Raw genomic sequence first — 25019 nt, 5'->3', positions numbered from 1 at the left:
TTGTATTGGAGCTCAGCACTTATGCACATAATAAATGTTCATTGTGTGAATAAAACATGCTTTGTGGAGAGACAGTCTGGGTTCAAAATGAACCTGTGCTTCTTACTAAATTCATGTTGTTTAATTTCCCACAGAAGTTTCTGTTTGTGGGTCCCAGCTCTGGTAAGCTGTGATTCTCCGTATGTGTCTGTTTCTCCAGCTTAGGGTATAGTGCCCTGTGATCTCACTGCTCTGACACACCCAAGAAGAGTTGTTAATTTCCGGTTTGTTTCGTTTTTTCCGCTTGTTAGGATGGAGTGGTGACATCTCAGCTCCTCCATGCCAAACAGGAAACTGGAAGTTGGAGGCATGATTCTTACTTCATAAATCTGGACAAGCAAGAAACATCCCATTATTTTATATTTATTTATATTTATTAAATATAAATATATATAATGCTTATTACTGCCAATGCAGGAAATGCGGGTTCAATCCCTGGGTGGGGAAGATCCCCTGGAGAAGGAAATGGCAACCCACTCTAGTCTTCTTGCCTGGAGAAACCCATGGACAGAGGAGCCTGGAGGTCTAGCAACAACAACATGCCAGACACTTTCAAGTACCTTATAATCATAAATTCATTTTCTTTTCAAAAGAGCCCTAAAAACCTTCAAAGGGAGGTTTTAATATCATCTTCATTTCATAGGTGGAAAAACCAAGAGGACACAGGGTTTTGGCCCCAGACTCTATGCAGGCAGCCCTTTTAAAACTCAATTTAATTTTGATCTAAGCCCTCGTGCTCCTAAACTGGAGATGCCGGTTGCTGCTTGAGTTGTAGGGAGTCATATTTTGAGTAGATGGTGGGCGGAGGTGGGTGGTAGTAGGGGTGAGGGGAGGGAGGGTACCTGGGCTGTCCCTGAAGAGCTCCTGAGTCTAACTCCCAGGGATGAGTAGCTCTGCTGATGTGTGTCCCCAGGTGGGCCCGGAGTTTGTTAAGGACTCTTGGAGGTGGTATGAACATAAAATCATTTCATTTCTTCCCATAATTTCTCCAACTGTGCTACTATATCAAATCACCTTCCTTGTTTCTCCATGAATCCTGGGTCAATTTTTATAACTTACAGTCCTTTTTGATTATTAAAGTCCAGTTCAATGCAGGGTTTATCTAAAAGGTACTTTAAATCCCACTTCTTGCCCTTTCTTCCAGCGCAGGCAGCAGGGCGCTGGCCTGAGGTCGTGCGGAAACATTTCCAGCCTCCTCCCCTCATGGCTGGCTTCTCGGGGTGGGAGCGTGGTGCCATCATAGGGAGCTTCCCAGAGCTCAGTCTGGTCTGCTCTGGCTTTATCTGGCAGTCTCCTTACAGATGATGGAAGTGGTTTTCTTGGGGTGCTTTCTGTTCAGCTTCATTCCAGCTCCTGTCTCCAGAACTATCTCAAAGAGGCAGTCCTGATTCCTGGCCCCACCAGGAATCCACCCCTTCAGCCAGTTCTCTGAGTAAAGATATTGCCTGGCCAGACCCAGAAGCTCCCAGGGTCCCTCCCCTAACTTCCTGCCCCTTCCTGGGGTCTGTGGGGAACACTTTGGTCCTGCTCCATTTCCTCCATATCCTCTAGAGCAGCAATCCCCAACCTTTTTGGCACCACGGACCAGATTCATGGAAGACAACTTTTGGATGGGAGGGCTGGGGGTGGAGGGATAGTTTCTGGATTATTCAAGCATATTACATTTATATGCACTTTGTTTCTATTATTATTACATCAGCTCCACCTCAGATCATCAGGCATTAGATCCCAGAGCTGGGGACCCCTACCCTAGAGGCCTTTGGGATGTGCACAAGATGGCCTTCATCCTTCACTTCCAAGATTTACTCATGACTTTCCTACTTCATAAAAAATGTGGGACTAATTTCCATATTTGAACACAACCCCCACCTTCAGGTTATCCTGAGGGATCCTTCAACTCACCCAGTTCTGCCCCACTAGAAGCTCCAGGGCTGGAATGACAGCTCAGTTGGGCAGCGAGATGTCTTCTTTTCTTTGGTACAGACAACTCCCAATCTCTACAGAGTCTCTTGAAGCCCACTGCCTCCAGTTAGGCTTGAAGGTGCGGGAAGGCCCCCTCTTTCCTCTCCTACAGAGAAGAGAGGAAATGTTCCTGTGGCCAAGACCACACTCTGCAGATGGAAGAATGTGGCCACTCTCTCTCACCTCCACCCCATGCTCGATTCTGGGGAGGTGGTTGGTGGCTCAGTGTGTCGTGGTGCTGGTGCCACCCCTAGCCTCAGGGAAAGCATGGGGCACCTAGATTGTTGGCAGCTTGCTTTATCACGTGCATGCCATGCTCAGTCTCATCCAATTCTTTGCGACCCCATGGACTGTAGCCCACCTGGCAGCTCCTCTGTCCACGGGATTCTCCAGGCAAGAATACTGGAATGGTTGCCATTTCCTACTCCAGGGGATCTTCCCACCCGAGGGACTGAACCCGTGTCTCTTTTGTCTCCTACAGTGGCAGGCGGATTCTTTACCACGGTGCTACCTGGCTGTATTTAGTTCCTCTAGAAACTGGAGGGAAAAATGAAATGGAAATTGAGTTTTCTACCACCACTTTCAGATGCTTTTCTAAGGTTACTCTTCCCGATAACCCTATGCACACTAGACATAGGAAATAATTGAAGCCAGCAACTTGCCCCTGTTTTCAGACACCAGTCTGTCTCTGAAGTCTCTATCTTTCTAGCATAACCTGGCGTGTGAGGTGAAGTCCGAGAGCCAAAGAAATCCACGAGGGAATGGACTTAATCATAGGATGCTTCTTATATGATCAATTGCTGTTGCTATTAAGCTTCAGTGTTGATGTTAAACATATTATGCCTGTGTATTTTATCTCCCAAACTATACTTTTTCTGAAATCAGGAACTTATTGATCTTCCCCAGCCCCATGGCATTTAGAACAATGCCTGATGAATACACATGAGAAGTTCTACAGTGCTTGTTTAATGAAGGAATGAAAGATTCAAAAACAAAAAACACTGTACCCAAATATCCAGACTCCATGACCTTATCTCAATAATGGCACAGTGTGAGTAGCAAGTATTCAATAAACTTCATGGAATGGAATAAGGTGCATAGAGTCTCCTGTGTGTGGCAGGTTTATGTTGACGATGAGTCTCCAAGGACACAGGTACTGATTTCACTGAGAAACAGAATTTGAAGATTAGGACCTAGGAACAAACCAGATAAAGCTGTGACAGAAATGAAATCAAACCCTATTTGTAAATCTTCTCCAGGCCAACCTGATTCTTCCCAACAGTTTTAAATGAAACTATTAGTTTTACACTAAGCAAAATAATGCTTCTTAAAGCATGTGTTCTAATCTGACTGCAACTCAATCATTTCAAATTTTCTTAGTCTCTTACCCAGGATGATTATAAAATAATGAGACTGATATTTATGTGTGGCCTGTAGAATCAGTTTTGTTGTTTTATAGCTGCATATATTTGCAAAAGATCTTTCTGTAGAATTTGAAGCCATGGCATGTGATCGATATCCAATCAGTTTCTACAGAATATGATGATGAATTTGAGACCACTAGGGTCTGGAATGGTTTGATGCCCCAAAAGTCAATAAACCTCATTCATTCATTCAACAAACACCTACTGCACACTTACTGGTCACTAGGCATAGAAATATACAGACAACAGATGCAGTTTCTCTCCTCAAGATGCCAGAATTATCGGGAACTCAGATGGGTGGGCAGCCTGCCTAGAAAGGCAGTGGTTAAGTGCCATAGCAGAGACAAGTAGGGCTGTCCCAGGACCATGCAGGCTGGGACCTACTCCAGGTTTGGGGGTGTCAGGAGAGGCTTTCTGGAAGAGGTGATGGATGAGGAGTGTTTTGAGGGAAGAAGAATTTGCAAGATAAAGAAAGGGACAAAGTGTACCCAGGCAGAGGAGAAAGACATAGGAGAAGACACAGGTAAAGCTGTGATAGAAATGAATCAAATCCTATTCGTAAATCTTCTCCTGGCCAGCCTGATTTCAGTGTGAACTATGAGGACACGCTGTTCCCCCTGGAATCCAGGCAGAGTGAGAGGGAAATTTTCAAGCAAGTAGCATCCATTGCTTATTGTCAGGAGTAAAAGCAAGGATCGCATTGCATTCTTGGCACTTAAAACAAACAAACAAATAAAACAGTGTGTATCTATAATAGGGGAAGATCCCCTCGAGAAGGAAATGGCAACCCACTCCACTATTCTTGCCTGGGAAATCCCATGGACAGAGGAGCCTGGTGGGCTATGGTCCATGGAGTTGCAAAGAGTCAGCCACAATTTAGTGACTAAAAAACAAAAATCTATATTAGACATATTAAAAAAAATCCAGGTTTTAACTGTGAGTAAGACAGGTGCACAGACCATGTATAATCCCAGGAACCATAAAAACAGAAGTGCTGGATATTCCCAGAGTTTTTTTGTTCCTGTTCCTCCCACCAGAAGCACTTGGGGATCAGGCAAGTGCCACCACTGCCATCATGGCTCACCAGCTCCTGAGGGCTCTGCGCATGGCTCTGGGCCCACCCTCAGCCCTTGGCACCGGGGCAGGCAGCTCCACCCCGCCATGATCCACCTGTGCCCACACGCACCTGTTCTTGTCCAGGTAGATCTCAGGAAGCTAAAGCCTGGGTCTGGGAGGTCTTGTGTCACCTTTCTCAGCACCCAGCCTCAGGGCTGGGTGTGAGCAGAGAAGTTAGGGGCTCAGGCAGGAAGCCCAGGACAACCCCCTTAATCTTGACACCAAGGGTCCCGCAACCTCAGTGCCCAAGCTCGGGAGGCAAGCTCAGTCGTAGGTTTGCTTTCTAGGGGGAGGTAAAAGACACCACTCCATCTGAGTGTCTGACAGCACAGACAATTCAGGTTACGTCTGTTCTGAAAGGATCTGGAGACTGGGAGAACTAGCAGGGTCTCTGGGCAAGAGGGTGACAATTTTCTAAGTCCAGGCTGTGCATTTAGGATGGAATAGGATCCTGGTCAGAACATGGGCAGTAGGATCCAGCCCTGATGGGGAAAGAACTGACAGCTCCGCATCAAGGGTTCAGGGCATAACTGGAGTGTCAGAGGTCAGAGGGTGATTCAGCGTGAGAACCCTCCTGACAGCTTCCTTCTTTTGCATGAGTCTGTGTCAAGGTCATAGGTACAATCTCTGCTGACAGGCTGCCTCCATCTCCAAGTTGCCACAAGCTCTGATTTCCCTTTATTGATGGGTTACACACAAAAAGGACTTGAAGAATGTCTTTTATTGCACCATTATGCAAATCAGTGTCAACATTAGGTGCCCATACATTGGTAAAGTTCTCTTGGCCATTGAGCAGGGCTGGGGAAGGAAGCCAGTCTTACAGCAGTTGGTACACCATTCACAAGCAGCCAGCCAGATGCGATGAAACCCAAACACTGGTACTTGGCCCCAAGTCTGGAAACATATGAATAAACAGGTCCACCTAAGTTAGAAGCAGAGAAGGCAATGGCACCCCACTCCAGTACTCTTGCCTGGAAAATCCCATGGATGGAGGAGCCTGATAGGCTACAGTCCATGGGGTCGCTAAGAGCTGGACACAACTGAGCGACGTCACTTTCACTTTTCACTTTCATGCACTGGAGAAGGAAATGGCAACACACTCCAGTATTCTTGCCTGGAGAATCCCAGGGACGGGGGAGCCTGGTGGGCTGCTGTCTATGGGGTCGCACAGGGAGGCCTGGTGTGCTGCGATTCATGGGGTCACAAAGAGTCCGACACAACTGAAGCAACTTAGCAGCAGCAGCAGCAGCAAGTTAGAGGGCCATTTAACCCTTTTCCATCCCCACCCTCCCTGAGCTAGCTCACTTAGTGTCAGATGTGAAATCCAGGGTCAGTTCAGTTTAGTTCAGTCACTCAGTCATGTCCGACTCTTTTCAACCCCATGAATCACAGCATGCCAGGCCTCCCTGTCCATCACCCGCTCCCGGAGTTCACCCAAACTCATGTCCATCGAGTTGGTGATGCCATCCAGCCATCTCATCCTCTGTCGTCCCCTTCTCCTCCTGCCCCCAATCCCTCCCAGCATCAGAGTCTTTTCCAATCCAGGGTCAGGGGTAGAATTTTAAGAGAAACCTGTAGATTATGGTTAATGGAGGAGAAACTAGATTTAAAATATAGCTAGTCTATGGATACGTCTTCTAATTGCCAGACATGTATAATTTAAGTGAGGGATTCAGTTCTCAATGATGCTTAGTCAAAATAGGAGTTCCATTCTGTTAGACATGCTCAGTGAAGCAGTATGCTGTTGCTGTTGTTTAGTCATTAAGTCGTGTCCAACTCTTTGCGACCTCATGGATGGTAGCTCACCAGGCTGCTCTGTCCATGGGATTTCCTAGGTAAGAATATTGGCCTGGGTTGCCATTTCCTTCTCCAGGGGCTCTTCCTGACCCAGGGATGGAACTCATGGCTCCCACCATGTATCCTGCATTGCAGACAGATTCTTTAACACTGAGCCACCAGGGAAGCCCATAATGCAGTATATACAATATAAACACAACATACATTAGTTCTATCTTTTGCTGGGAACCTCATTAGCTGCTAAATGTTAGCTGCTATAGTGAAAGTTGCTCAGTCGTGTGTGACTTTGCGACCCCATGGATATACAGTCAATGGAATTCTCCAGCCCAGAACCCTGTAGTGGGTAGGCTGTCCCTTCTCCAGGGGATCTTTTCAACCCAGGGATCTAACCTAGGGCTCCTGCATTGCAGGCACTGCAGGAATCCCATTAAACAGAACTCAGTAGAATTCCTGTATTTGTAGGTACAAGCTTACAGTGGCACAGTAAACAGGGACTATTTTTGTTGTTTGTTTCTTTTTAAAATTTTAACTGGAGGATAATTACTTTACAATATTGTGATGATTTTTGCCATACATCAACATGAATTGGCCATAGGCATACATGTGTCTCCTTCCTGCTGGTGCCCCTTCCACTTCCCTCCCCACCCGATCCCTCCAGGCTGTCACAGAGCACCAGCTTTGGGTTCCCTCAACAGTAAGCATTAATACCTCTGTATGTGAAGTCACATGTTTTGTGTACCCCAGTGTACACCAGATCAGACTTTACTGTTTCTGATACATCTTGTGCTGATCAAGTGTGGCAGCTTCCAGAGGTGCCCCGCAAATCTGCCACCAACACAGCAAAATGGCCCGCGAAACAAGGGCTCCAGTGATAAAACTCATAACTTACTACATGCGATATGAATAATTTGATTACACAATTATATAGCTCAATACAAATAGCAGCCTTCCAAAAACTGCATTTGTATTCCTGTTTTTTATGCCTTCATTTCAGATTCATTGTTTATATTTTTGTAGATTTTTGATAAATATGATGAAGTGAAACATCCTGGTGGAAGCCAAAAACTCATTTTAAAAATTTGTTGTAATTGTCTATCCTTTTAAATATTATAATTTGTAGTGATTTATTTTCTCATTGTAAATACTCACTCTCATGCCTAAATGTATATATATAATTTTGTATTCTTTCTTTTAAAGAGAAACACCCCTATTGGATAAGCTTCAGATTCCATAAAACTGGATCTGACCCTACTAGTTAATCACTGTGATGTTAACTTGTCATGCCCAATTTGCGTACTCTTGTCTATAAATATTAAATGAGTTCTTACATGTGCCAACCACTGTATAAAATATTCAGAAAATTTTATTTGTTTTTTAGGACTAATCCTTTATAGAAAACTATCAGAATATCTTCCTGGTATATCTGAAAAATAATAGAAATATCTTAAATTCAGTACATTAGAGATTTTTTTTTAATGTGTGGATTCCTTGGAAACACTTTTAGCTATAAGAAAATATAAGGTAGAATTCTATGGAGTTTGTGTTTTCTTCAAAGGTGAAATTTTCTAGGTCATATACGCTAAATCTGCTTTTTTACAAATCAGTTGTATTTATTTTGGTCACATCATGTGGCTTGTGGGTTCCAAGTTTCCCCACCAGGGAACGTACCCAGCCATTGGCAGTGAAGTGTGGAGTCCTAACCACTGGACCCACCAGGAAATTCCCAAATTGTTTTTAATTTGGTTGATCATGTATAACAGCCTTAAATTCTCTTGAAAAACTAGATGAACAAAATTCTGGGATTGTGCAATAGTTAAATATTACATTTTTAAAGAAAGGAACACATACACTTTCCTAGCATAACCTGTAATGATCAAATATAACTTCCATGCAAAAGAAATTTTAATTAGAAGTTTGACTGCATTTACATGACATCCAATAATATTTAACAGTGGCAATACACAGAGTAAATGGGCTTCCCAGGTGGTGATAGTGGTAAATAACCCAATGTGTCCCTTGCCAATGCTAGGGACACAAGAGACACAAGTTCAATCCCTGGGTCAGAAAGAGGAAGATCCCCTGGAGAAGGGCATGGCAACCCACTCCAGTATTCTTGCCTGGAGAATCCCATGGACAGAGGAGCCTGGTGGGCTCAGTCCATGGGGTCATAAAGAGTAGGACATGACTGAAGCAACAGTGCACAGCACAGCACATGGCACATAGAGTAAAGAAAGTATGTTTTTTTCTTACAGGGCTTCCCTGGTGGCTCAGACAGTAAAGAATCCGCCTACAATACAACAGACCTGGGTTCAATCCTTGGGTTGAGAAGATCCCCTAGAGGAGGGCATGGCAAACCACTCTTACAGTCGTTCCCGGAGAATCCCCATGGACAGAGGAGCCTGGTGGGCTCAGTCCATGGGGTAACAAAGAGTCAGACATGACTGAGTGACAAAGCACAGCTCACAATGCAGTTTCACACAGTATTTCTATCTCACTCTCTATGTTGCTGGGCCCTTAGCCCTATGATTCGTCTTTTTCGCTAGTGCATTTCTCACGCCTGGTCTGGTGCCTGGCATGTAGCACACACTCAATAAATATTTGTTGGACAAATGAATGAGCCATTTCATAACTTTCCATTGAGGAAATAGGAGTGTTTTCCACCCTCCCAGCCAGAAACCTTTGCTTGTTCCAAAACACTAACTACCAGATCTTTTAAACTATTTGTTTCTTTTCTTCCTGCCTAAAATCAGATTTAGAAGCATTATCCCAACACGGGGTGCCTGGATAATGTATGTACTTTATGATGTTTTTTTACCCTCTGTCAATATTCAATTCAGAAATGACAGCCTTACAGTTTTGTAAGCATCCAGGCAATTTGTCTCTTCAAATTTGTGAATTTCAGCAGGCCTCATAATGCAGTATGATATGTTCTGATTATGAAATTTCAGCCATACATATAATGATGGAAGTGATCAATTGCTTTAACAATGCCTAATAGCTCTTTCCTGGTGCTCAGAAAGTTTCTAGCTGAAGTACTTAGAGTTTGATTATAGTAAGTGATTATTACCTTAACAAGAATCATCTTATGTCTGCAATGGTTTTCTTTCTGACAAGGAAAAAAAGGTCCCGTTAATCTTCAAATCATCCACACTTCATTTTTCTTCCAATTCCATCCACTGCGACTCCTTCTTAGCTTCATCCTATCTGATCCAGAACATTCATATGGTGACCATATTTACAACAAGCCCCAAGTCTGAATTCATGTTCCGACAAATCGTGCTTTTTATTTGTGAATTTATTTTTAGAAAGCCTCAAAAATTAGAAAAATTAAATTTTGTATGTTCTACATTTAACCAATCACCTTTTACTGACAAAAGTTAATGTACATGAGAATGAATACAAAATTCTGCAAAAAATTACAGACGGGTTAATACAACTTTTGTCATTTTCATAATCCCTGTTGAAGCTGATAACAGGATTTCACATTTTTATGTTCATTTGTAGAATTCAACTCGGAAGTTAAAATTTATCTTTTCAAACATCTCTTGGAAAGTCTGAGTAATTCATTTGGTTTATCAAGAGAGATTTTATATCAATTACTTTAGTAATTCCCAAGTTGTTATTAAAAATGACCTGATGAACTGGAGTCATAAAAGGTGGTGTGAAACTTTGAAGCATTGTTTTCCATGAAAACACTTCTGGAAGAATTTTGTTTTCTGCTCCTACTTAGCAAACAAGTATTCAAGTAATTAAAGATAAGGATCTCATTTTGAAAAGTCTTCATAATAATAGAAAATAAAATATCCTAGAAACTATTCCATGCTTTCTTCAGATCATTCTTTTTAACAAGTTTCTGTTGTTTCTCCAAATAATATAAAATTGTTAAAGGCTTTTTTTGTATAGGTTGATAAGTTAACTCCTGTTCCCTTATCAGTTTCACTAAATCCACATCACAATGAATATTTAACGTTACTATTTTCTTATGAAATTCTTTTATTTTTAGAATTAAACCATTAACATTATCTTTCTCTTCAATTCTTATTAAAATGCAGAAATTCACACGGAGAAATATTCTGTCCCTCCATTTTGAAAAAAATGTCACAGAAAATTGCAATGGTATTGTTTTGATTTAGGATCTTTGGAAAATGTCTTGACAATGGAACTCTTTCAACTGATAAAAACTAAGCCTGTAATGGTTGAAACATTATTAGTATTCTGAGAACAGGCATCTGTATCAGAAATCTTATGTTTGAATAGGACCAAATTTGTCTTTGATAAAATCACAGGGTTATTTCAGTATCTTCACTCATATTATAGAAATGTAACAAATTTTGAATAATTTTACAATAACGTCTACATCAATTGAGAAAATCTGATGAATTATTAATACAATTGTTGCAAATGTGTGCCATGCAACTGATCCTTACTGATATTCTGATATTGGTATTATTGGAAAAGAATCTCAAAGCTGGCCTTAGGAATATTGGATGACATGCTAACAAGCTAATCAACAAGCCTGACGTTTAGACTAGAGGGAAGATGGTCATTTAATTTGCCACTTCAGTCACCTGACAGGAGGTGACCTTCAAGAACTTTCATACCAATTCCAGAATTTTCACTGAAATATCTTATTAGTTATTTGTACACCATGAATAACAACAGCGTATTCCAGAATCATTTTAAAATTATTACTATATGCTGGAGAAGTAGCATAGGATAGTAGCTGAGAGAACAGATTGTGGAATGAAATTGCTAGGGTTCAAATCCCAGGGCAGCTACTTACTAAGCAGGAGATATTCATCAAGTTACTACTTAATTGTCCTCCGTGTCTCTGGTTCCTTATCAAGGATGATAATAATAATTTATCTTCAAAGGGTTATGATCCAAATAAATTAAAATTTGTGCCATGCTTAGAACAGTGCCTGTAAGCACCATATAAGTACCCAGTAAGCACTATATTTCTGGAGAAATTTGTATGCAGGTCAGGAAGCAACAGTTAGAACTGGACATGGAACAACAGACTGGTTCCAAATAGAAAAAGGAGCACGTCAAGGCTGTATATTGTCACCCTGCTTATTTAACTTATATGCAGAGTACATTATGAGAAGTGCTGGGCTGGAAGAAGCACAAGCTGGAATCAAGATTGCCGGGAGAAATATCAGTAACCTCAAATATGCAGATGAAACCACCCTTATGGCAGAAAGTGAAGAGGAACTAAAAAGCCTCTTGATGAAGGTGAAAGAGGAGAGTGAAAAAGTTGGCTTAAAACTCAACATTCAGAAAACAAAGATCATGGCATCTGGTCCCATCACTTCATGGGAAATAGATGGGGAAACAGTGGAAACAGTGGCAGACTTTATTTTGGGGGGCTTCAAAATCACTTCAGATGGTGACTGCAGCCATGAAATTAAAAGACACTTACTCCTTGGAAGGAAAGTTATGACCAACCTAGATAGCATATTAAAAAGCAGAGACATTACTTTGTCAACAAAGGTCCATCTAGTCAAGGCTATGGTTTTTCCTGTGGTCATGTATGGATGTGAGAGTTGGACTGTGAAGAAGGCTGAGCGCCGAAGAATAGATGCTTTTGAACTGTGGTGTTGGAGAAGACTCTTGAGAGTCCCTTGGACTGCAAGGAGATCCAACCAGTCCATTCTGAAGGAGATCAGCCCTGGGATTTCTTTGGAAGGAATGATGCTCAAGCTGAAACTCCAGTGCTTTGGCCACCTCATGTGAAGAGTTTACTCATTGGAAAAGACTCTGATGCTGGGAGGGATTGGGGGCAAGAGGAGAAGGGGACGACAGAGGATGAGATGGCTGGATGGCATCACTGACTCGATGGACGTGAGTCTGGGTGAACTCCTGGAGTTAGTGATGGACAGGGAGGCCTGGCGTGCTGCGATTCATGGGGTCGCAAAGAGTTGGACACGACTGAGCGACTGAACTGAACTGAACTGAAGCACTATATAAATATTTGATAAGTACATTTGTGGCTAAAACAGGATATCATGATTTTAAGATCTAATATTTCACACAGTAATATTACAGGTTTGGTTTTTTTTTTTTAGCTTCTGCTCCAAGAATGTTTTTCACATCCTTAATCTTTTTGTTTGTGCAGACGAAAATTTGGATCTGAACAATATGAAAATTAGCCTAGATGTACAACCCAAATATCTGAAACAATAGTGCCTCGTGATGTGAAAAAGCAAACGTTTGCTTCTTATGCCATAAATTCCATTGCAGCAGAATTACATTTACAGTGACATTAAAAAGCATGCTGATCTTTGACTCTGTGAAGTTGCAGCAGCCTCATAGAGGATTTGATTGGGCACTTGAACAGAAAAATACAAAGATGCTTCAGTTTACATGAATAAGCACAAAGGAGACACATTCAACACATTCATAAAGCAACTGAGAGATATGGGGCTGGGGGTGTGGGTAGCCCCGGCTTCCCTGTGTCCTCACAGGGGGCGTACACTTAGGGTAGTGACTCTGATGTTGGTCTGTTCAGGCTTAGATCTTTCAAAGTCACAGGAAGAACCTCTGAGAGAAAGGATCTAGTGTCTTATACCCCAGCAGGTGACCCTTAAACTCCAGTTTTGCTTCCATATATTACAGAGCCATACCTTCTGGATCCAGCATCTGGTTTTGGGAACCATTTCTTAGTAGGCTGCAGGGCTATCTTAACTCCATTTTACAGATTATATCAGGGATGGTCAACTATGGCCTACAAGCCAAATCCAACCAGCTGCCTATTTCTTGAGTTTTGTTTCTTCAGCCCACAAAAATCATTTTTACTTTTTTTAAGGGTTGAAAAAATAATCAAAAAAATTATTTTGTGACAGAATATCAGAAATATTATTTTCTGATACTCACATTTCAGTGTCCATTAATTCTAAGACAGCCCCCAATATTCCCACTGTCTAGTATATACATGTCCTGTGAAATCTCTCCTCCCGTCAAGTGTGGGTTTGAAGAGGAAAACTTAAAAATTTGCACCCAGCTAGAAATAATCTCCGGAGAAGGCAATGGCACCCCACTCCAGTACTCTTGCCTGGAAAATTCCATGGACGGAGGAGCCTGGTAGGCTGCAGCCCATGGGGTCGCTAAGAGTCGGATACCACTGAGCGACTTCACTTTCACTTTTCACTTTCATGCATTGGAGAAGGAAATGGCAACCCACTCTGGTGTTCTTGCCTGGAGAATCCCAGGGATGGGGGAGCCTGGTGGGCTGCCGTCTATGGGGTCGCACGGAGTCGGACACGACTGAAGCGACATAGCAGCATCAGTAGAAATAACCTCATGCTGGTTATGCTTCTGCAATTCTGCAAGCTGCTTGCAAAGTCATGTAAGTTACATAGTTTGGGTGGGGGGCTTGGGGGAAGGACAGAAACTTAAAACAATGCTAGGAGCTGAAACTTACCTCACTCACCCTTGTCAATTACCCAGTTCCTGAAATCTGGCTTAACCACTTTCCTTTGTGTAAAGGTCTGGCATCCCCCCTGCTGTGTCCATGCCCAGAAACCCCTAGATTGAACTAGCCTATTAACAGCACGACCCACTAATGTCTGGTGTCATGCACTGTTTATAAAAACTCTGTAATTCCTTTGTTTAGGGCTAAGAGCTACAAGTGTTAACTACTGTGGGCCCGTGGTGTAATAAACCTGAGTTCTCCAACTCCCCCAGTGTGGTGCTTGGTTTCCCAAGGGACCAACTTCTGCAACATTCTGGACCTGTGAATATGATGCAATATCATTCCTATAGATCATGTTACCTTAAATAGCAAAGATAAAAAGATTTTGCAGATGTAATGAAAGCCTTTAATCGGTTGATTGCAAGGTAACTAAGAACACCCTGGGTGGGCCTATCCTAATTAGGTGAACATTTTTAAATGGCTTAGGCTTTTCCTGAGCCTCTTGCTGAAATGAGTTAGATGAGATAGATGATACCTTGTCTATCATTAGTAAGCTGCCATGAGTTAGACAGCTGAAAGTAAATGAATTCTGCCAACACACACTTGAGAGAGGATCCCAAGCCTCAGATGAAACTGCAGCCACTACCAACACCCTGATTATATCCTTGTGAGACCAGGAGCAGAGGACCCAGCAAGCTGATTCCTGATCTATGGAAACTATATGATAATAAATGTCTGCTGTTTTAAGCCACTGTTTGTGGTAATTTACTACACAGTAATAAAACAATACAACAGTCATGCTCTTTTTCTTGGGGGAGGGGGGACAGCTGCATCACCCGGCATGTGGGATCTTAAATTCCCTGACCAGGCATCAAACCCACACAGCCTGCAGCAGAAGCGCAGTCTTAACCACCTGATCACCAGGGAAAACCCCAGTCATGCTCATTTTTTAAGTATTGTCCAAGGCTACCTTAGGGCCTTAGCAATGGAGAGACTGCTATAGCCCACAAAACATTGAATATTTATTAAAAAAAAAAAAAAGTTTATAAACCCCTGGGTTGTATCATTATGACCCAGCATCACACATCCCAACCAGACTGCAACTAGATAAAAGGGAAGGGTCTGTGGATGCATGCAGTGGGGTGAAGACTGGCGAAATAACAGATGTCTTGCTATAAGTAGTTTATCAGTTTAGCTACAAAAACTTACATGTGGATTGTTTAAGAAGTCATATTCTTTCAAATAGTCTCATGATAGGGCTTCTTTTTCCCTAGTCCCTGTACACCTCTGGAAACAAACCAGAATTTTATAATTAAGTAATCTTGAACTTCAAACAACTTTAAACTACAGACAAAATAACTATGCTCGATTATACAAGAAATGCTCAATATTGTTATCACCTTTCATTGCAAACAACCTTGCCTGGCAGCTATAATCACACGGGTGCTGTTTGGGTGAGTTCTACATGGAGAGGCACAGAGCACCCTCGCAGCTCCCACATAGCCATGACCGGAGGAGCCCGCTTGGGCACAGTTTCCCAAATCACCACAGTGTCTCTTCTACCAGTGCCCTTTCCTGCCACCTTACGGAATGTCCACTCTCTGCCTGCTAGGCAGTCAGTGGTAAATAAGACAGAGGGGGCTACTGCCACATGCCTCCAATCTCGTAAGGAAGATATAGAACAGGACAGTAAAAATGAAAGTGATACTGACCAGGGTTCTTGTTGTTCCCCAATCAATAGAAATTAACTATAGCGTCCAGGCAAGAAATTCAGGCAAGGTTTATTGGAGCTTCTGCACTGGCTGAAGAAAGCCAAAACAAGTAACAAGTTGGAGGGGAGCTGTGAGCTTGTTCCTTACCTGGGGTAAGGGTCAGGGTGTGTCCAGGGATTGGTGGCTTAGGTGGTTTGCCCACCCTTTGGTGGTGTTCAGTGCAGGGGGTCACACAGAGTACACTGCTTTTGCTCCCAACACCCTGTTTTTGCTCCTGGCTTTTCAGAAGTGGCAGTTGGGCTTTTTGTCTTTGTATCTTTTGGTCCAGAATTTCCCCAACTGAGCATGCACACAGTTATTTTTAGTCCCTTATAGTTTCTTTGTATTTTGTAGCTGGAGGAGGGGTGTGTCCAGGTGCAAGCTTTGCAGCACTGCACCAAAGGGTCCTAGGTCCCAGGCCTGTCTCAAAAGAAAAAATATCTAAGTATTTATTCTAAATATATGTATGTACAGGAACATACAGGCTTCCCTGGTGGCTCAGTGGTAAAGAATCTGTCTGTCAATGCAGGAGAGGCAGGTTCTATCCCTGGGTCAGGAAGATCCCCTGGAGAAGGAAATGGCAATCCACTCCAGTATTCATGCCTGGGAAATCCCATGGACAAAGAAGCCCAGCAGGCTCCAGTCCATGGGATCACAAAAGAACTGAGACTAAGCAACAACATAGGAACATACATCCAGGATCCTAATTTAGTTGGTATCCTGGAAGTCTTCTCTAAGAAGTGCTGTCCAAACTGTGACCTAAGAATCTAGAAGAACTATAAACAAGGCTGTTCCTAATTCAGTGAAAACCTCACAGCCTCAGTCATGCCTTAGAATCATCTGGGAGAGTCTGTTTAAAATCCTGATGCCAAACCTGTACAACAGACAAAACAGAATCTCAGGGGACTTCCCTGGCAGTCCAGTGATTAGGTGTCACCTTCTGATGCAGGGGGTGCAGATTCCATCCCTGGTCAGGGAGCTAGGATCTCATATGCCTGGTGGCCAAAAAACCAAAACATAAAAAAGAAGCAATACTGAAACAAATTCAATAAAGATTTAAAAAATGGTCCACATCAAAAAATCTTTTAAAAAAAACAGAATTTCAGGGCTGGGGCAGGTCAAAGTACATATTTTTGAGCTTCTTAGGTGATTCCAATAAACACCCAAAGTTGACAACCAGTCAACTGGTTGTCTATACCCATCTCTTCCTGAAGGAGTGTTCCCTTTGCCAAGCTAAAGCAGTCTTCCTAAGCATTCTTTTAAATTCCACCCCACCCCTACACACACTTTCTCAGGAAATCTATTGATGATCTCATCTCCTCTTTATTCAACATTACTCTCACTATTAGCATTTAATCATGTTCAGTCTCACCAATATTTTCTTAATCCTCCTGATCCCACCCCCCCCCCCGCTTCTGCTACCAACCTGTCTCCTCTTTGCAGCCGTACTTCCTCAAAAACTTTTCCCCAGTTTGTCTAATCCCACTGACTCTTTCCTGGTGGGACTTCCTGGTGGCTTAGACGATAAAGAGTCTGTCTGCAATGTGGGAGGCCCAGGTTTGATCCCTGGGTCAGGAAGATCCCCTGGAAAAGGAAATGGCAACCCACCCCAGTATTCTTGCCTGGAAAATCCCATCAATGAAGGAGCCTGGAGGGTTACAGTCACAGGGGACGCAGAGAGTCAGACACGACTGAGGGACTAATACACTAACTCTTCAGTGAACACAGACTTGTTGTCAGCCTTCATGTCTTGCTGAGATTATCAGTAAACTTCTGGTCACTAAACACAATGAATCTTTTCAATTCTTATCCTACAAGAAGATCTCTCAGCAGCATCTGCCGTAAATGGGCACTCCCAATCCCATGTTCTGGCACTAGTCTCTCCCCTTGGAATTTTCTGGGGTTTTAGGCTGGATCTTTTTTCTTTTTCTTACTCCACCCTCTTCTGAAGATTTTTTCTAATGGTGACCTCACTTCCCCCAGTGGCAACTAATACCATCCCTATTCTGCTGAATTTTTAAAGTTCTAGACTAGAGTTTGTCAAATTATGATCTCTGCAGAGGTTTAAAGTTCAGATTCCATAGCTTAACTCCAGACCTACCAAAGTAGAATCTCTAAGACCAGGACCCAGGAATCTGAATTTTCACAGTCTCCTTCAGATGATCCTTATCCAGTCAAGTCTGAGACTCACCGTTCCAGATCTATGTATCCAAATGCCTATAGGATATTTCCACTTGGACATTTCAGGGGTATCTTAAATGCATCAAATGTGTGATGGGCATTTTTAATGTCCACGAACGTCTATATGTCCTTTTTCCTGGGCACATAGAAGACAACACGTTATAGCCCTCTTTGCAGATAGGGAAAGCCATATGACTATCTCTGCACAATGGACTATGAACGCAAGTGAATGTCACTTTCAGTCTGAGGCAGTGAATGCCCGCTCTCTCTTCCACTGCGTCAGCAATCTAGAAGTCACCTGGAAATCTGGAAATTGTGGGAGAGACCACAGAGCCACAAGATGAAAATGAGTGGCTTTCTTTCCTGCTTGGAGAGGAGCTGCTCCAGCAAGCTGCCAAAGGCACAACAGACATTGTGTGAGCACGAACTAAAACTTTGTTGAGGTGAGTCCTGCGATTTTGTGAGTAATTTATTATAGGGGCATAACTTAGCTTGTCCAATATGGAAGTCGTCTGATCTCTCTTTTTCTTTCCATTTCCAACCTGCTCCTCTTTCTAGTGTTCTCTCTCCACCCAACTGATGAGGCTAGAAACTCAGGGCTAGCAGTGAGTAGATATGCTCATCTATTTTTCATGTGTTCTTAGAAAAGAGGAGTCCTGCACCGTACACTCCCGTAGGGAGAAGCATTGGAGGACTCTTCCACTCGTTTCTCCACCATCTCCTAGAAGGTGAGTGGGAAGAATGAATCGCCTACCTTGTTAGAGTCACTGAACCACTTTTACTGTCACTTATTTTACATGTCCTGATACTGTACGTTAAACCTAATCTAGTTCTCAGCTCTGGGCTTAGTTGACACAGGGCCGAGAGAGAAGGAAGAAAGAAATGATGGTGTTCCTAAATCTATAATACAGACACCACAGCTGTCTTGTTTTCCTCTGTATTCGCAGCACACAGCATATGGAAGACATAAATATTTGTTGATTCATCAACCAACTTCATTTAATTGCTATTTGCTGAGATACTAGAATTTCCATGATACTTTAACTATTTATGAGAAAACAGTATAAGACTGTCACATTTTAAAAGTTGGGTCATCTAGGCCCCAGGCTACCTTTACCCCCAGTGTTTCACTGAGCACAACTTTTCAGGCACATGAGAAGTAAAACCAGGCTCACAGTATCCTTCCTGCTTCCTATCTCCTTTTTTTCCATTTTTGAGGCTGATTTTCCATGATTGGGGTGGTTAACAGCACAATCAGTGCCTGTCTTTGTCTAACATCACTGGGTATTACTATGTTTGTGAAGTTTTCTGAATCTTATTATGTGGTGCATTATTTCTTTGCTCTTATCTTTTAAGAATTTAAATTAAACTAAAAGCTGACCTTGCAGCATTTTCCTCCTTGTTTTAAATTCCCTTTATTTTGATTTTGTAGGGTCCTGCAGAGCAATAATTGCACACTAATCTATTTCAATTACTTATTAAAACATTTCATGATAGTCCACAAGGTGTCAGGCATTGAGGGCTAGGTGTGGGGGAAAAAATGGTGAAAAGAAACAAATGCAGCACCTGCCATGAAAGAATTTACAGTCAAGTTGGGGCAGTAGACAGATTAATTAATTTATTGCACTAATGAAAGCAAAATTAGAGCGATAAGAGCTCTGGAAAGAAAATATGATTCTACATCAGCATTTTAACAAAGTCATCTGACAGAGACTGGAAGCCACCAGCAAAGGCTTCCTGAGGAAGATATAAAGGAGAGAGAAAGTACAAACAGAGGTGCCAGAGGAAGTAGGAATGGGGGTGTGGGGGGAAAGGGCATCACAGTCAAAGCTCAGCAAGGAACTGACCATCGGAGGAACAGAACAAAGGTGAGCGGCTGACACACAGAGAAGCAGGAACTCAACACAGGAAAGGCTCAGGGGCAATGGAGTGAGGAAGTGACCAGAGACATATTTTCAAGGGATTTCTTGGGTTTCAGGGTGAAAAATAGATGGCCAAGGGCTGTGGCTAGTAAATTCGGGGAGGCCAAGTTAGGAGGTCCATCCATCTTTTTTGACAAACATGAGGATAAATTGATCTAAGGGGTGTCAGCAAAGAAGGAGAGAAGTGATTGATTGGAAAAATATTTGGAAGGTAAAATAATCAATAACCTTTGAATAACACTTACTGTGTGCCTGGCACTGTTCTAAGCATTCTGCAGCTGCACTGCCCCTTCCAGGAGCCTCCAGCCATGCAGGGCTATTAAGCATGTGGAAGAGGCCAGTCCAAACTGAATGTGCCTGTAGGTATGCAAGACACACCAGATTCCCAAGACTCAGAACAAAAAATAATGAAAGTAAAATACCTCACTAATAGTTATATATTAATTTCATGTGGAAACGATAACATTTTGAATATACTGTTGTTCTGTCGCTAAGTTGTGTCTGACTCTTTGCAACCCCATGGACCGCAGCATGCCAGGCTTCCCTGTTCTTCACCATCTCCCAGAGCTTGCTCAAACTCGTGTCCATTGAGTCAGTGATGCCATCCCACCATCTCATCCTCTGACACCCCCTTCTCTTACCCTTAATCTTTCCTAGCATCAGGATCTTTTCCAATAAGTCGGCTCTTTGCATTAGGTGGCCAAAATATTGGAAGCTTCAGCATTAGTCCTTCCAATGAATACTCAGGAATGATTTCCTTTAGGACTGACTAGCTTTATCCCCTTGCTGTCCAAGGGACTCTCAAGAGTTTTCTCCAGCACCACAATTCAAAAGCATCAATTCTTTGGTGCTCAGCCTTCTTTAAGTTCCAACTCTTGGGTTAAGTAAAATATACTATTTAAATTAATTTTACCTGTTCCTTCCCACCACAAGCAGCAATGCAGACCCAGTGCAACCAAAAACAAAATAAATAAATAAGTGCTTAAAAGAACTTATAGCATTGTTGCCAGGATTAGATAATACACATCAATTTAGAACAGTATTCGACATAGAGTAAGCCATTATTATTATTAAATGGACTTATATTTTTAGTAAATATTTTGCTTTGTATTTTTAATTTGTTTCATTTTATTCTTTATTTACCTTTTGCCTCTTATTTTACTTCTTAGCTTATGCTACTTGTTAAGTTTAAAGTTAAGTGTAGTTTGGCTGTAAATAAAGAGTTAGAATGCTCATCTGAAGTCTGTACAAAAATATGCTAGCACTTTTTTTACTGTCCTAGAATTGGAGATAAGGCCCGATACACCACATTGTAAGCATGGTCACTGTAAGTAGGGGTGGTCTCCTTTCTCCAAGGCTTACAAGAATTGGCAAGAAGTATCTTTGGACTGGCTTTATCACCAACTGCCTCCATTTACGTCACCCCAGTCAATATAAAGAGGTGATCTTAAGAATGAGGAGGTGGCATTAGGGGGACTGTAGTAAGACGTTTCCCTCCATTCATCCCAACAAAGGCCTCAAGAGATGCACTGGTTGAGAAAAGCGTTCCTAAAGGAAGAGCTGACCCACCTTTCATCACCTAGTTAGACGACTGCTTAGCTAGGAGACTTGTGATTTGGCTCCAGTGCTTGTGACCACGAAAAAAAGAAGTATGAAAATGTGACATGGCAGGGTAGGAGAGGCAGGCATGAAACTGTCAGGGGAAAGGAAGCCAAGACCTTTAGTTTTTGGAGGTGAAAGGTACAGGGAGTGGAGCCTATAATGCTGGAGAGTTAGCTCCTGGAGCAGAGACTGGGGACCCTCACAGCATGAAGGACAATGAGGTGCACACATCAGGGAAATGCAATGGTATACCACCAGCCAGGCTCTGTGTATAATGCACTGTATCTTGAAAGTGAGAAAGTTTTAGTCGCTTAGTCTTTGCGACCCCATAAACTGTAGCCTGCCAGGCTCCTCTGTCCATGGGATTTCCCCAGGAAAGAACACTGGAGTGAGTAGGCATTCCCTTCTTCAGGGGATCTTCCCGACCCAGGGGTTGAACCTGGATCTCCCATATCGCAGGCAGATTCTTTACTGTCTGAGCCACGAGGAAAGCCCAGAATCTTGAAAGGATTTGCTAATGCTCAGGGAACTGCTTGGGCATGAGCCCTTGGTCAATAGACAATAACAAATGATTACCATCAAAATCACCACCATTCCTACATGGACACTGAGCAGGAAGAGCGTTGATGGCCAACTGAGAGGCGGATGAAACTTGCCCAGAATGGCAGGGAGGTATTTGACCTTTTCTTCCCCTTGCTCCCAGCACCTTGGAGAATCGAGTTCTTAGAAGGAGGAGCTGTCCAAGAGCAAGACCAACTCCCCTCCATAAATACACACACACAGGCACATACCATGGTTATCACATCCATACACACTTACACCTTTACACATACAATTAGATACACTTAAACAAGTTTACACATACTGTGCAGGTACACTCTTACCCATACTACAAGAGAGGGAAGGGCACAGATCTAAATCACATGCAAGACTGACTTTTTTTTCAAAGACGAGCCCTGGGAGGAGGGAGGAGTGTTCAGGCTGGGGAACATATGTATGCCTGTGGTGGATTCATTTCGATATTTGGCAAAACTAATACAATATTGTAAAGTTTAAAAATGAAATAAAATTTTAAAAAAAAGCAAAGATAAAAAAAAAAAAAAAAGACGAGCCCTGCATGCGTGTGTGCTAAGTTGTTTCAGTCCTGTCTGATTCTTTGCGACCCCATGGACTGTAGCCTGCCAGGCTCCTTTGTCCATGGGATTCTCTAGGCAAGAATACTGGAGTGGGTTGCCATGCCCTCCTCCAGGGGATCTTCCTGACCCAGGGATTGAACTTGTGTCTGCTATGTCTCCTGCACTGGCAGGTGGGTTCTTTACCACTAGCAGCCACCTGGGAAGCGAGTCTTTAATAATACAATTGGAGCTATTCTAGTCATCAGAAGTGGATGACAAGTTATGGAGTCAGACTGAGAAGTCCTGTGGGAGACAATACTGAACAGGAAAAGGAGGTTCCAAATACATAGCTGAGAGCATCCGATGAACCAGGTTTAGGGAGAACTGAATAACTGAACTGCTCTCATTGTCTCCATGGGCACCACAGTGGTGTGGGAACAGAGAGCCTCATCCTTTGCTGACATTGGGAGTTAAGAGTTCAATCACCCAACAGATATTTATGAAGCACCTAGTATCATAGCACAGGATTCAGCATAGATGCAGAAAGGATTAGGACCTGGCTCCAATCTTTAAGGGGCTGAAGGAGACTGTTAAAAGATCTTGGCAGGGACTGAGGTGACTCTAAATCCCACCCAAAGTGAGTGGTCTAGCGTGGTCACTTTCCAACTGTCTAATCACCTTTAGTCTTTTCAGAATTCTAAGATCACTCCCTACTGGAAATTATTTGATGTTATACAGATATCAGTAAGTCAAACAGCTTTCCCAATGATATTCTCTGCATTATGAATTACAACTTCTTTGCAGTCTCGCAAGGTTTTCAAGATCAACCTGGCTCCCCTCGTTTTCCTTCATCTTTGTTTCTCTCCCTGCTCCCTGTCTGGTAAAGACAAACAGGACAGGCGTCAGGATGGGAGAGAAGAATGTATCTAGACATCCATTTTAAGTTCCACTTAAAAAAACAAAACAAAACTGGATTGAGATCTCCACACTACCTGCTGGTGGGTTGAAATTATTCATGTAAACATGCTAATGATTTTCTAGTGGAATTGGCCCAAGGGAACCCGAGAGAATAAAAGCAAAGGCTACTTTTTAGTAAACCAATGACTTTTCATACTATCAAATTTCAACCACTTCAGCCTTGCACAGTCAAAAGGCATCCATAAACCCACATTTGAAATCTCTGAAGGTAATTCCATCATCCTCACTAGAATCTTGATACATTAGCAACTTCATTCTGATATATGGGCTCCTCCATGACAAGTGATTTTTAATGATATGCCCCATAGTCAGTGCGTGCCAGTATAGACATAACAACTTTGCCTTGAAGAGAATGCGTAGGAAAGCTATAAAGGTACTCGGTGCTTTTGTCACTGCTGCTGCTGCTGCTAAGTCGCTTCAGTCGTGTCCGACTCTCTTCGACCCCATAGACGGCAGCCCACCAGGCTCCCCCGTCCCTGGGATTCTCCAGGCAAGAACCCTGGAGTGGGTTGCCATTTCCTTCTCCAGTGCACGAAAGTGAAAAGTGAAAGTGCAGTCGCTTTTGTCACTATGACACCCCAAAACCAAGAGTCTACCCACTGAAGCAATGAAGCTGGTTGACAAGAAACTAGGATGCTAATAAGAAAGGATAAGAAATTATATGCTGTTTTAAAAGGCTCTATGTCACCTAAAGAAGGAAGAGAATGAACAGCTACATTGCTTCTATATATTAACTTAAATGAAAGAGACGACTGGCATCAAGGGCGAGTTTATTGATGATAGATGTTACCAATTTCGTTTTTTGCCTCGTTATGGTTTTTTCTAAATCAAATAATGGGGAAAAAAAGGGAAATGTTACCCACTATTTTAAACCAAAGTCCTTTGGGACAAACTGTAAATGTGACATTTGCAGTAGACACATTATCCAAAGGTTACATGTGAGACTGAAGTTTTAAAGGGACAGAATAGACAACCAAAATATTTCATTTGAGTTCTCTGTGGAGACTGCTTAATAACCACCAGGAGGGGTCAAAGGAAACAGCCTTATCTGCTGCAACAAGGATTCAGGTCGGCACACAGGGAGGGGTGGGTGCACTGCAGTGAGTGCCAGTTCACCTGACCTGGGTTCAAAACCAGCCCTAACGCCCTGCTTGTGTGGCCTGAGAAAATCCAAGCCTCAGTGCTCCCATCTGTACAATGGACAGTCCAGCTGTTGAGAGGATTAAATGAGGTAATGAAAACAAATATTTAGAAAAATAATGCCTCCTGCACAGTAAGTGCTCAATAAATGTTAGCTGTTAGTACTATTACAAAAGTTATTGAGCAAATGGTCCCCAAAGGCCACCTGGCCACCCCTCTTCCTTTCTCTATTGATACAACAACGCTGCAGTATCTACTTTTTCTAAACCAAATGGAAATCATAGAATTCTAAGCTTCTCAAAGCAAAGTTGTTTGCAATATAAACCCCTTCATGGTGAATAATAAGCAGCAGCCTGTTGGCCAGAGGAGGCTCAGAGACCTTCCCAATGCCACTCCAGAACCACTTTACACAGACACTCTGTGGTGCACTGTGGCGCACTGGCCGCCCCTGACAGGTGCTGGACACAAGTGGACAGTGCCCAGACCCTGCAGCTGAGGGCCCAGAGCCCAGACACCAGGCCTGGGAGACAAGCTTGCAGACTGGCAGAAGTACAGCCTTAGGAGGTAGCATAAGTGGT

The 25019-nt window shown here is 42.8% G+C and overlaps 3 long non-coding RNA genes across 4 annotated transcripts in view; 1 reads left to right on the top strand and 2 right to left on the bottom strand.

The window, feature by feature from the left end:
- Positions 1-5243: 5243 nt before the first annotated feature.
- Positions 5244-13409, bottom strand: LOC133249495 (uncharacterized). Its single transcript, XR_009736983.1, has 2 exons — positions 9406-13409; positions 5244-5435 (listed from the first exon to the last, which is right to left on the bottom strand). It is a non-coding gene; the product is annotated as an uncharacterized LOC133249495 (long non-coding RNA).
- Positions 13410-14783: 1374 nt separating this feature from the next.
- Positions 14784-17303, bottom strand: LOC133249497 (uncharacterized). The gene is made up of 2 exons (XR_009736985.1): positions 17216-17303; positions 14784-15554 (listed from the first exon to the last, which is right to left on the bottom strand). It is a non-coding gene; the product is annotated as an uncharacterized LOC133249497 (long non-coding RNA).
- LOC133249494 (uncharacterized) overlaps positions 15548-25019 on the top strand; it is a 31061-nt gene continuing 21589 nt past the window's right edge. For both annotated transcript variants that reach the window (XR_009736982.1, XR_009736981.1), the window contains exon 1: positions 15548-18127. This is a non-coding gene — a long non-coding RNA (uncharacterized LOC133249494). The remainder of the gene's footprint in view (positions 18128-25019) is intronic.

This window comes from Bos javanicus, chromosome 6 (genome assembly GCF_032452875.1).
Source record: "Bos javanicus breed banteng chromosome 6, ARS-OSU_banteng_1.0, whole genome shotgun sequence".
Classification (NCBI taxonomy): Eukaryota; Metazoa; Chordata; class Mammalia; order Artiodactyla; family Bovidae; genus Bos; species Bos javanicus.
The sequence above is the reverse complement of the archived record's forward strand: the minus strand, read 5'-3'. Positions and strand labels throughout refer to the sequence as shown.